This window comes from Dipodomys ordii, unplaced genomic scaffold (assembly GCF_000151885.1).
Source record: "Dipodomys ordii isolate 6190 unplaced genomic scaffold, Dord_2.0 Scaffold91, whole genome shotgun sequence".
In the NCBI taxonomy this organism is placed as follows: domain Eukaryota; kingdom Metazoa; phylum Chordata; class Mammalia; order Rodentia; family Heteromyidae; genus Dipodomys; species Dipodomys ordii.
Genome location: NW_012267307.1, coordinates 3000515 through 3012178, shown reverse-complemented (window position 1 = coordinate 3012178; position 11664 = coordinate 3000515).

Here is an 11664-nt window from a genome sequence, read left to right as displayed (position 1 = left end):
CATGCCTTGCACATTCTGAATTAAGTTTGAATTTGAATTTTGGATTAAACAACAAGGCTGTCTTTCACACCATTGAGCCATGTCTGGGATGAGCAGCTGCCAGCAGTGATCGAGCCGTGCATGGGATGAGCAGCTACCAGCAGTGATTGAGCCGTGTCTGAGATAACAACTACCAGCAGTGATCGAGCTACTAGCAGTGATCGAGCTACTAGCAGTGACCGAGCCGTGTCTGAGATAGCAGCTACCAGCAGTGATCGAGCTGTGCATGGGATGAGCAGCTACCAGCAGTGATTGAGCCGTGCATGGGATGAGCAGCTACCAGCAGTGATTGAGCCGTGTCTGAGATAACAACTACCAGCAGTGATCGAGCCACTAGCAGTGATCGAGCCGTGCATGGGATGAGCAGCTGCCAGCAGTGATCGAGCCGTGTCTGAGATAACAACTACTAGCAGTGATCGAGCTACTAGCAGTGATCGAGCCATGTCTGGGATGAGCAGCTGCCAGCAGTGATCGAGCTGTGTCTGAGATAGCAGCTGCCAGCAGTGACCGGAGTCTGCGACCCCTGAGCCAAGGGTCTCCTTACAAGAGGAAAAACATGTTGATTCTTCCAGGTCCTCTAAATTGCAAGCTGGAAAGGGGCATTTTTAATAGAGCACTTTAATTAGACTAGTGAAAGGCTGCATAGGTTTAGCATACTTGATTTCCCTCGTAGTTGACTCTCAACAAACCTGTGGAGACCTGGAGCTGAAGCATGTTAGCGATCAAGAGGCACACTGACGTAGCCACCGCCTGTACGAAGCACCGGGGGCCACAGCTATTGTAACAGCTTCACAGGAAGCAGCTGTCAGCACAAGAGAAGCCAACATGCCGTCCAGAGACAGAGGCCAAAGTAATGAGAAGACACGCTGTGACACCTCCTGCGCAGCATCTTCCTGTGACAGCCCCGCTCCGTGGCTGGGGCCACACACCCTGGGGGAATGGAAGCAAGCCTTCCTGCCCCGGGACAAATGGTCCTCCCCGATACACCTCTCCAAGAGCCTGGGGCCCTCAGGCGACTGGATTCCCAGACGCCTCCAGACTCCTTCACTGCTCTTCCTCCATCACCACCCTCATCCACTGTTGCCAAGACCTTTCAGGAGTTCAGCATCCAAACTCGGGAGTCCTGCACCTTTCCACTATACCGGCGCTTGTCCCAAAGATCCCTGAGATGGGACAGGCAGACTGCCCATAGGTCAGCACAGCACAAGGCCTCCACCCAGCTGCACCTGCGGCTGCAGCGGCGGCGGCGGCGGCGGCTCACCTCCACTCCTGCGCTCTTCACGAGAGCCCCCCGCTGAAGAAGCTGTGGACGCCGATCCCCTGCTCAGCCTTGGCCCTCTGAGCTGTGGACGCCGATCCCCCGCTCAGCCTTGGCCCTCTGAGCTGTGGACGCCGATCCCCCGCTCAGCCTTGGCCCTCTGAGCGTGTTCTGTTGGCCATGCGCTGCCCCCTCTGAGCGTGTTCCGTTCACCATGCCCGGCAGCTGGGCAGGAGCTAGACGGTGTCCCAGGAGGCGCGTCCTTGCGGACCATCCCTGCTGACACGGTGGGTGATAGAAACTGGCCACCCACTAGAGCATCAGACTGAGGCCTGCTCAGAGGGGAACAAAGCCAGCCGCGGCTTCGAGGAGACAGCTGGCAGCATCTATAATCAGTTCAAGTGTGAGATCGAGTAGAAACTCAGATTTGGGAACTTGTGTCTGCTTCAAACGTGGCTCCCGGTACAACCAGGGAAGACATTAGGGAACAAGGCTTTGCGTCACATAAGAGTGAATGGGTAACATGGAGAGCTGACCATTCCTACCCAGTAAGTCTCCTACGCAGCGATCCAAGCACAGAGAATCTCCTGTGCCATAGTTGATTTCTTCTTGTGCCAGTACTGAGGCCTTGCCCTATCACTGGGCTTTTGTACTCAAGCCTGGCGCTCTACCACCTGAGCCATACCTCCACTTCCAGCTTTTTGCTGATTAATGGCGATAAGCATATCTCCTATTCATCTCCTGGCTTCAAACTGGGATCCTCAGATCTCATCTTCCTGAGTAGCTAGGATTACAGGTGTGAACCACCAGTGCCCAGCTTGAAGGGTTTATCAACATAGCTCTAGGTTTTAGATTATAATGGACAGCCAAATTTTGATGTGGTATCAAAGAGAATGCTCGCTCTACCTGGAAAACTATTCAACCAGTCTGTCCTTTTGCAATGGCATGTCTGTATGATGCCAAACTCATGTATTTCAACTCAAGTAAGGCAGAAATAGATACAGGAATCCAGCCGTGTTCCATGAAGACTGATACTACAAAAAGGTGACGTCACGCATCACTGATTGTTTTTTATTAAAAAATGTAATTATCTTCCACAGATACTGCTAAGACTACCCTGAGACAGGCTTATGCTTTTTTGGTTTTAATTATACTGGTATAATATTTTAAATGCTCCATTTTGGTTTCTGCGACCTGGTCTTCTCCTCTCGTAAATACAGCAGCTAGAGCCAACATTAATAATGAGCCTGAAACCCCGTTGTATGCCGGTGACGGGGTTCTGAACTCCGCGTTCAGAACCCCGGAGCCCTCCGTTCCAGCCACCCACCCTCCTGGGGACGCTGGCGCCGCTTGCACATGGCTCTCACAGCGGTGCACTTTCTGCACACAGCGCACTCCCTGTTCACACTAATGAGTTACTCATTTGCATCCGAGATAGCAACCTGTCCCACTTGGAAGATAGCACGTCCCCTCTCAGCGCTCCGGCCGGGCCTGCGGGATGCCCTCCTGCTCTCCACACCCAGCTCTGCTCTTCCCTCTGCCCTTCACCTCCTCAGCCTGGCCCCACCAGAGCCTTGGTTAATGACCTTCAAATCCTCCCCAGATCAGCCTCTGTTGTCATATAGCGGGACTCAAAGACTTCTTATTTGCACTAACAGCCTGATACTATGTAAAACGCTTTGAATGCATCCTTACGAGGAGCAACAACCTGTGTTTGGCAGTAGACCATGGGTATGGCCAGTTCGAGGGAGCGGAGAAGACACTGTGTCACCTGTTCTGGAGTGTCTCCACCACGCAGGCCTTGCCCAGACGGCGTGGGAGAGGAAGACAAGCTCAAAAGGCCAGAAGGCGGCCGAGAAGCAGAGGGCGCCCGGCGTTCAGCTCAAGGACTGCACTCCACAGGGAGGAATCAGGACGAGTCACCAGTGAGTGGCGAGTGTCCACACAAGGAGGTGCCCGGAGACACGCAGCAGGAAGGCACGCGGCGTCCACCGGCCTGGGGGGCACTTATTGGAAGGCAGCATCTGCTTTCCGCGGAGGCCGGAGGAGAGCTGGCGCTCCAGGGCCAGGCCTTTCCCCAGGGATGGAGAGCTGAGTCAGATCTGAACAAGGACCCTGGTCATCTGACTTGCTGGCGCCATTCCTTGTGTCTTGTGTTCCAGATCCTGTAGGGAAGGACCCGGGCTCGGGTTCAGAAGAGATGAAACTGACCCTGAGCCTTGGATGCTTGTCATTACTGCTGATACTATCCCTTTCATTTCCATACACTGTAATGGTTGATGCTTTCCATTACTGGTAAAAACGGCTCAGGATGCTGGGATGTTGCATAGGAATAAGGACACCAACTCGAAAGGAACCCAGCCAGACAAAATTTTACTCCTGCAGATGGTTGCACCATCAGCAAAACACCTAGCTAGCAAGCACACAGCGCAGGCGCACTGCTCCGTAGTGTCGTAGTGTCCCTCGCCCCGCAGGCCCCGCCCCTCCGCTCCCATTGGCTGAGCTCAGACGCACAGTCTGCGAGGATGTGACCTAAGGAAGGGCTGTAATGAGGAGTCAAAGAGCTTCTGATGGGGAGTCTTCATGAAAGTGCAGCCGGAACAGGAGGTCACGAAAGTGCAACTCACAAGGGCCAAGCAGGGGTTTCAGAAAAATGATTCTCACAAGATTAACAGAAAGGAAACAAACTAGACTTGGCTAGAAACGATGCTGGGTCAGGTCCTCAGTGAAGCGGTTCATTGAGCTGCCAGATAACAGACCGACCCGTCGCAAGCTGTAACTCCTCCTCCAGGGCCTGGTCACCGCTCAGAGCTACCTGGCTGATTCTGCAGAGTCAAGGGGAACACGGTGATTCTCAACCGGGCCCGGGATTCCCTGCAGGGACGTGGAGCCCTGGTGGCTTCCAGAGACATGGCCCAGACCTGGGACCGGAGACCAGCGGGGGACAGCGAAGGAGACAGGCCCAGTGCTGTCACCCGCAGGGTGCCTGCCGCAGGTGGACAACTCCATCTGGACACGACGGGGCTAATTTTGCCCCTGAGAAGAGGTAAGTCTGAGTCTCTGCACCAGCCCCTGCGGCCCCTCCTGCAGGCGCCTCAGACCTTGGCCAAGGAAGGTCCATGGGGGCCCCGCAGGTTTTCTCTGTCTTTCTTTCAGAGTACCTGAGTCAATGTTCGTGGGGCCTCTCTTCTGCTCACTCCACCTGGCCTCCTGCTATCCGCAGATTCCACAATTAAAGCCCCACCAGCTCTTCAGTCTTTGTTACCATGGGACCAAGCAGGGGAGCAGAGAAGCTAGCCAGTGATGATTCGCTTTCATGAACTCCCCTGTTCCTTCATCCCTTCCCCATGTGGTGTCTGCCAGCCTGTGGAGCTCCACGAAGCCTTTCCTGGGGAGCGGGGAGAAGGGGTGACCAGCACCCTGCCTGGCTGCCCTCCAGCGTGGCTGCCCACTGGTCTCTGGCCGCCCTCCAGCGTGGCTGCCAGCCGGGTCCCCAGCTGCCCGCCGGTCCCCGGCCGCCCTCCAGCGTGGCTGCCCGCCGGTCCCTGGCCACTCTCCAGCGTGGCTGCCCGCTGGTCCCCGGCCACCCTCCAGCATGGCTGCCCACTGGTCCCTGGCCACCCTCCAGCGTGGCTGCCCACTGGTCCCCGGCCACCCTCCAGCGTGGCTGCCCTCTGGGTCTCCGCCTGGCCAGGGCTGAGGTGCGCAGGAGCTCGTTCTCCCAGGGCACACAGCAGCCCTCAACCACCTTCCCACCACCTGATGCCACGCGGCCCAAGCCCTCTGGGCACCCTGAACTTGTCTCATGGTTGTCGAATGCACGCTGAGTCTTTGGGGCTCTCAGCCTTTCATGGTCCTGGCGGGAAAAATCTCCTGTTTCAAGAGGGACATCCAAGGTGTTTCTGTCCTCAACGCTACTCAATTTCAAAAGCACATCTTTGAACTGGCATCCCTCAGTCCGGCTCCTCACTCTGCATTGTAGCTGGGCCCACAGAGAGGACAGCCCGACCCAACGGTCACCCCACCAGGGCAAGAAACCCTGCACACCCACGCGCAACCCTGCTCTCCAACACTGCCTGGCGCTACCACACAGCCCCTGCCCACTCAGGAGCGAGGCGGCAGCCGCTGTCGCCCCGCAGGGGACCAGCCGGGCCGTCCCACGCCCCGCAGGGGCCCGGGCCGGCCCCACTGCAGGCTGTGAGTCCTCAGAGCCTCGGGCTTCCTCCAGAAACTGCAGTGACAGCGTCTTCTGCATAGAACTCTTGCTTCAATTTGGTGCCACCCAGTGTTGGATGCAGAAATAGGCTTCAAAAGGTGGCCAGCGCCATTGCTAAGATGAGCGGAGAGCAGAGAACCCCAGGCCAGCACAGGCTCGGGAGGATCGTGCAAGAGGACCGGGTGCATGCTGAGGATGGAACCAAAGCTGTGAAGCTCAGCACACCCGTGCCAGAAGCAGAAGCCAGGTGCCTCTGTGCAAAGCCCCCTGCAGGTTAATGTGGAGGGGAAGGGGGGGGCAAGGACGTGTCAGTGATCCACGCTCCCTCCTGTCATCTGTGCTCACCAGCCCTGGATGGGAGAAGCCACACAGACATTTCTGAGGATTATGCATTCGGCAGGCCCAAGGACATTGCCAGGCTGTTGGCAAACATCAGGTCAGAACCAGTTTGGATCAGAGAAAGTAACAGGAAATTTCAGGAGGCCAAGGCGCACAGCAGTTGGGAAAAGCTGAGGATGCCTGTCCTGAAGGTGGGGTCCATCCGAGAGGAGGACAGGCATTAGGTAACGGGAGAAACAGTGGTCACGAGGATTGTCCGATTAAACTCTATCGGGCTCCTGCCCTGAGACTGGGAAAATCACGGCAGACAGCCCAGAAAATAGCCTAATCGGGCAATGTGCCCTCTACTTACACCCACCAAGTCCTCTCCAGACAGCTAAAGACAGAGCTGGAGCCATCGGCTGACACGACTGTAGTGTGTCCTGAGGAAGAGCTGCCCAGGACCCCAGGTGCAGCTCTCTGCACAACTCTGTTCCTGTCATCAGTGTGTGTGGGGGCTTATTCAGCCCCAGGCACTATGGTGCTCTGCCCAACCCCAGGCCTGGGGTGCCAAGCCTCATCCCCCCCCGCCCCAGGAGGAAGGGAGAGCCCCCCCCCCTCCACACAGCTACACAGGACCTAGTTAGGCTGCAGTCAGCGTTTCCAGTAAACCCTGCCCTCTTACAGAAACTGCACCGCCATGAAACGAAGAAGACAGGAAAGAGTTTGAGATTCTCCAGGAAAGCAGGAAGCAGAGCGCATAATGTGATGCTTGAATCCTTCATACATTTCATACAAAATTGACGTCTACTAAACCATAATGTATCGTAGACAGCTTAGAAAAGCCTTTCCTTTTCAACTGAATTTATGTTTGAATGACCATAAGCGCAAGGAGCTTTCATTTTGATCGTTCGATGTCGTCTGACGCACCTTGAATTCTCATCCCTCTCCTTTTCACCCCATCCCTTCTCTCCCTCCACAGATTTCCAGGAGTTTGGTGGAGTTCATTACAATAAATATATAAATCAATATGTGTGTGAGTGATGTATAAACCTGACAAGGATTCAGCAGTCTGGAAGTTCTACTTTCCAAACAAAAGAGTAAATATGTGGTCAAATTGTGAAGTTCATAAAAAACACCATTTGAGGTGTGGGGGTAGGGGTCACGTGGTGGAGAGCCTGCCTAGCAAACACAAGGTGCGGCGTTGATCCCTCAGTGAAAAAGGATTAACATTTGTTAGCTCATTTTTAAATAATGATAAGTAAATTAAATATTAAATAATGATAAATTCTTTGTACAAACCATGTATTAACTAAATTTTACACTGTGGTAAGTAAATTAAATATTAAATGATGATAAGTAAGCCTGATGCTGTGTCCCTTGTCTCTTCCTGAGGCCCTGTGGGACGCGTCAGAGGCGGTCACAGATTTGACCTCAGAAGAGCACAAGGCCCCAAGCGGTCAAGAGATTTAAACGCTGGGTCAGGAGAGGACCTCAGACCGGTGCTGTGCACCTGCCGAGATGGAGGCAGCCCCAGCTCCTAGTGAAAGCAACAGCAGCAACAACAACAACACGGATATGAGCAGGGCAGGGGTTACTATAAACCAAACAATCCACGACTTTGAAAGAGACCCTGGGCTTTCTCATAAGCAAAAAACTGGTATTTCTTAAGTAACCAAAAAGGGAATTTTGGAGAATCCACAGAGGCTGTGGGGTGCGAGGGAGATTTGTACCTCAGAAGAAAAACTGAGGGCAATGGTGACTTCTGCACCATCTAAGAGGATTTTCCTCTAGTCAGAGGTAATAGTGGGTCCTAACGCTCTTTGGCTCACACTATTGGATGATAAATGTTATCAATCGGCCGCTGCTTCTTGGTGGAAGGTCTTGCGAGGTGGTCCAGGCTGACTCATGTTCTCCATCCTCTGCCTCAGCACCCCCAGCACCCCGACCGCGTGCCCGGCTCCCTGGCCAGCCTCGATTACACCCCAAAAACCCCCCTCACGGCCCTTTCATACAACTTTTCCACACAACCTTTTCATAACTAAATAAACTCTATATGGTCAGAATACAGATTGAAAATAAATTCCTGAAATAAAGGACCTTCCCCACAAGCCCTTGCAGGAGGGTGTGGGTGATGAAGGAAATGAATTCAAAAGCCCAGGGAGCAAAGGAGTCACGCCCTGAAGTCAGTTCCCTCCCATTTCCGTGGGGGACCCTTGCCTGGCAAGGGGAGACCAGCCTGAGACAGACTCACAGGCAGAAGTCGTTAGCACGATTCACCGGCACCACACGCAGAAGTCGTTAACACGATTCACCGGCACCACAGGCAGAGCAAACCCCCAAAGCGGAACCAAAACTGGAAAGAGAGCGCCGGGCAGGAACGTGTAAACTGATGCTTCTTGTGCTTTAGATATAAAGTCACAGAAAGAAAGAAAATGCCTGGCACGTAAGGAAACACATTTACCCCAAAAGGCAGTGATGGGGCATGGTGCCTGCTGGCATTAAGAAACTCATCATTTCTGAGAAGATCGATGGGGAAAAGAGCACACAGCTTTGTGTGCGTGCGTGTGCGTGTGCGTGAATGCATGTTTTAATAGACACGAAACCAATACACCAGACAGATCCTCTCTGTGTGCACAGGTCGCAACTTCCTTTACTCCTACTCCTGACACCCCCCCCATTTCCTTCCCTCCTCCAGCAGATCTCCGCAGCTCCATTTCTGTTCTCCTTGTCTAGCCTCCAAGAAATGAACACTAAGGCATTTAAAGAAGTCCCAAGGGCATATGAGTCCCCAGAGGCCTTTGGGATCCAGTATATGGAGGTAGCATCTCAGCGGCCTCTGCGGTTCTATCCCCACAGGCCCTTCCTTGTCCAAGGCCTTCCCCACGGACCCAGCACAGGGGGGCGGGCGGAGGAGGAGCTTCACACTCTGCAGGCTGCAGGATTGCACCAGCCAACGTGGCCTCCAGAGCCACACATCTGTGCAGCCTCTCGCAGCAATCTCTTCTCTAGGCCAAAGATGATTAAGTAATTTCTGTAGAACAGCATTTGAAATTTTCCTACTGCCTGTATTTGTCAGCAGAAAACTGATTGCATCCCTTGAAAAAAATGAATAATTTGGGATTATAAACAAGATCAGAGCTGGGCGCTGGTGGCTCATGCCTGTATTCCTAGCTACTCAGGAGGCTGAGATCTGAGGATCGCAGTTCAAAGCCAGCCAGGGCAAGAAAGTCCGTGACACTCTTATCTCCAATAAACCACTCAGAAAACCAGAAGTGGCCCTGTGGCTCAAGTGGTAGAGCACTGGCCTTGAGCTGAAGAGCTGAGGGACAGCGCCCAGGCCCAGAGTTCAAGCCCCATGACAGATTAAAAGAAAAAAAAATAGTTCAGAGACGCACATTAGCACAAAAAGCCCGTTACAGTCCAGTGTCAGGCGGCCAGATCTCAGAGCCCTGAGCAATGCATGCTTTATCTTTCAGCTCCAATAAGTGCTAATTTTAAAAAGCAGCCCGATTCCTAACCTAAGGGAGATTATTTCCTTAAAGTTCATAACATGTGGGAGACAAATGAAAAAAATGCCTTTCCACACTGGACTATGTGTTCCCGGGCAATAAAGTTAAACATTAAATTGCGAAATGACTCAGAGCTGGTGGGGAGGGCTCCGGCTGTGCTTCTGCTCCTTGTAGGAGATAGCACAGTCACAAAACCTGCACACGCTCCCATGGGACGTTAGCCAGTATTGCAAACACCTTCTGTCCCGGATGAATTTTTGTATGATGACTTGCCTGGGCCACTGGGCCCAGTTGGTCCACCCGATGTGCAGCCCGGGGTTGTTGGGGTGACTGGTGCCTGCACTCAGCAGCTCAGCCTGAGAGAGAAGCTCCCAGATAGCGTGGCTGGCCTCCTCTGATCAGTTGGCCCCCAAGAGCAGAAACCAGCTCCCGAGAGGACCCTCAGCTCCCCGGGAGAGGCCTGAAACTGGCTCGTCAGATCCCCAAAACTCACCCGGGTCCTTGAGATGTGTCCCATGGATGGACATATGCATGCTTGCAATAGACTATCCCCTGCGGCCCCTCGTCATTCTTCTAGAGAGCCTGATCCGCACACTTTCCCTACGGCCACAGAGATGGCTTAAACCCGCCTCCTGACAGGATGAAGACCGAGAATGAGGACCCACAGCCCAGGGGGTGTCCTGGCATGAAACCAAGAACCAAGACAGGCTCCGATGGTGCCCGGTGACTGCTCCGGGGCTGCCGATACACGTCCGGCTTCTCACTGAAGTCAGAACCGTGCAGGAGGGAGTGACAACAGCCAGCATGGTGCCCCCACGGTAGCCAGCGTTCCATGCCTCCCCGGGACTCGGGAGCGCGCGCCCCGTCCCTGCCTGGCCTCCCAGGGACTCGGGAGCGCGCGCCCCGTCCCTGCCTGGCCTCCCCTCCTCCTCAGACACCGGCTTCACAGCCCAGAGAGAGCATCCAAGCAGGGGGCAGGCAGGCTGGCAGAGAGCAGCTCTGCTCCCAGAATCTCTGCCCGGGAGTTGGCCCAGCACCTCCGCTCTAGCCATGCAGACGGGCCTGGGATCTGAAGAGGTGAAGACTGCTGTTTGTCAAGTCAGCCTGACCACCGTCTACCCGGCCAGGGAGCTGCATGAGCCACACGCCACAACGCCACACCTCTGTGCACACGGGAACCATGCCTGGGGTGCCCACTGCTAGCTCTCGTTTGTTTTAATAACACTTAGCCTTCCTGCAAGAGAAAAGCAAAGTGTGATTTTTCTAACCAAAGTAGATCTCTGACGCATTGGCTCCTGTTGCTACGCGAGCAGTTATATATAAATGATCCACCCCAGAATATTCAGATTAACTTCACAACATCTGGGTGTCTCTCACATCTGCCAGATCTTCAAGGCGGACTCTGAAGGCCAGTCCCAACGTGGCTCCCAGCTTTTCCTCCTCTCCTCTCCAGCTTCTCTTCAAGCCCTGCTGGCCGCTCGGCTGTTGGCTGGCATGTTACAGGTGTCCAGTGTTCCGGGAACAAATGTAGCCGGCACGCCTCCAGATAGAAACCATCCTTCCTGGCTGTGCTCTGCCTGCGTTCCCAGCAGCTCCAGCAGCCCCCACCACCACCCCAGCCCAGCCCACACAGAAGGCGGGGCCTTTAGGGATGAGCATGATATCTGAAACTCATTGTTCACTGCCATTTTCTGCCCTGTATCATAATCAACCCATGTGCCCCAAATCCATGTTGGATCCTAATCCTTGCTGGAGCCTTTAGATGGGCTGGGAAGGGTCCAGAGCTCCCCGCCCCCTCACACCACCACCCCAGTGTCTCTCCACCCCACTGCCAGCACCTGGATCTTGAACTTTAGCCTGTAGAGTACTGAGAAAGCAGCGGCTGGTGCTTGGCTTGGCTTGCCTGAGCTGACAGACACACCTATGGGTCCGGAGCCCCAGGAGCTGGCTTTCCTGTCCCCACAACAAGGTGATGAGATGCGACATTTTCACCTGGAATGATGTCCGTTGAATATGCGTACACTTCCTCCTGATACTTAGACTTGCTTGTGTATTTCTATCATTCCAGGTGACTTTCATCTCTGTGGAAAGCGATGTGCCTTAATTTTTAATTTATGGAGCGATAGTTCAATGAAAATATTATGCCATTTTCATATTTTGTTAAGTTGGTAAAATACAATAATAACCTACACCTATACCTACCCTTTCCTCTCTTCTCTCTCTTGTTCTTTGTCCCCTGGAGTTTCACTAGAAGCAGAGCGACCAGTGGCACTTGATGAGGGTGTGCTCCAGGTGTTTTCTTTGTTGAAACAGGACCTTTC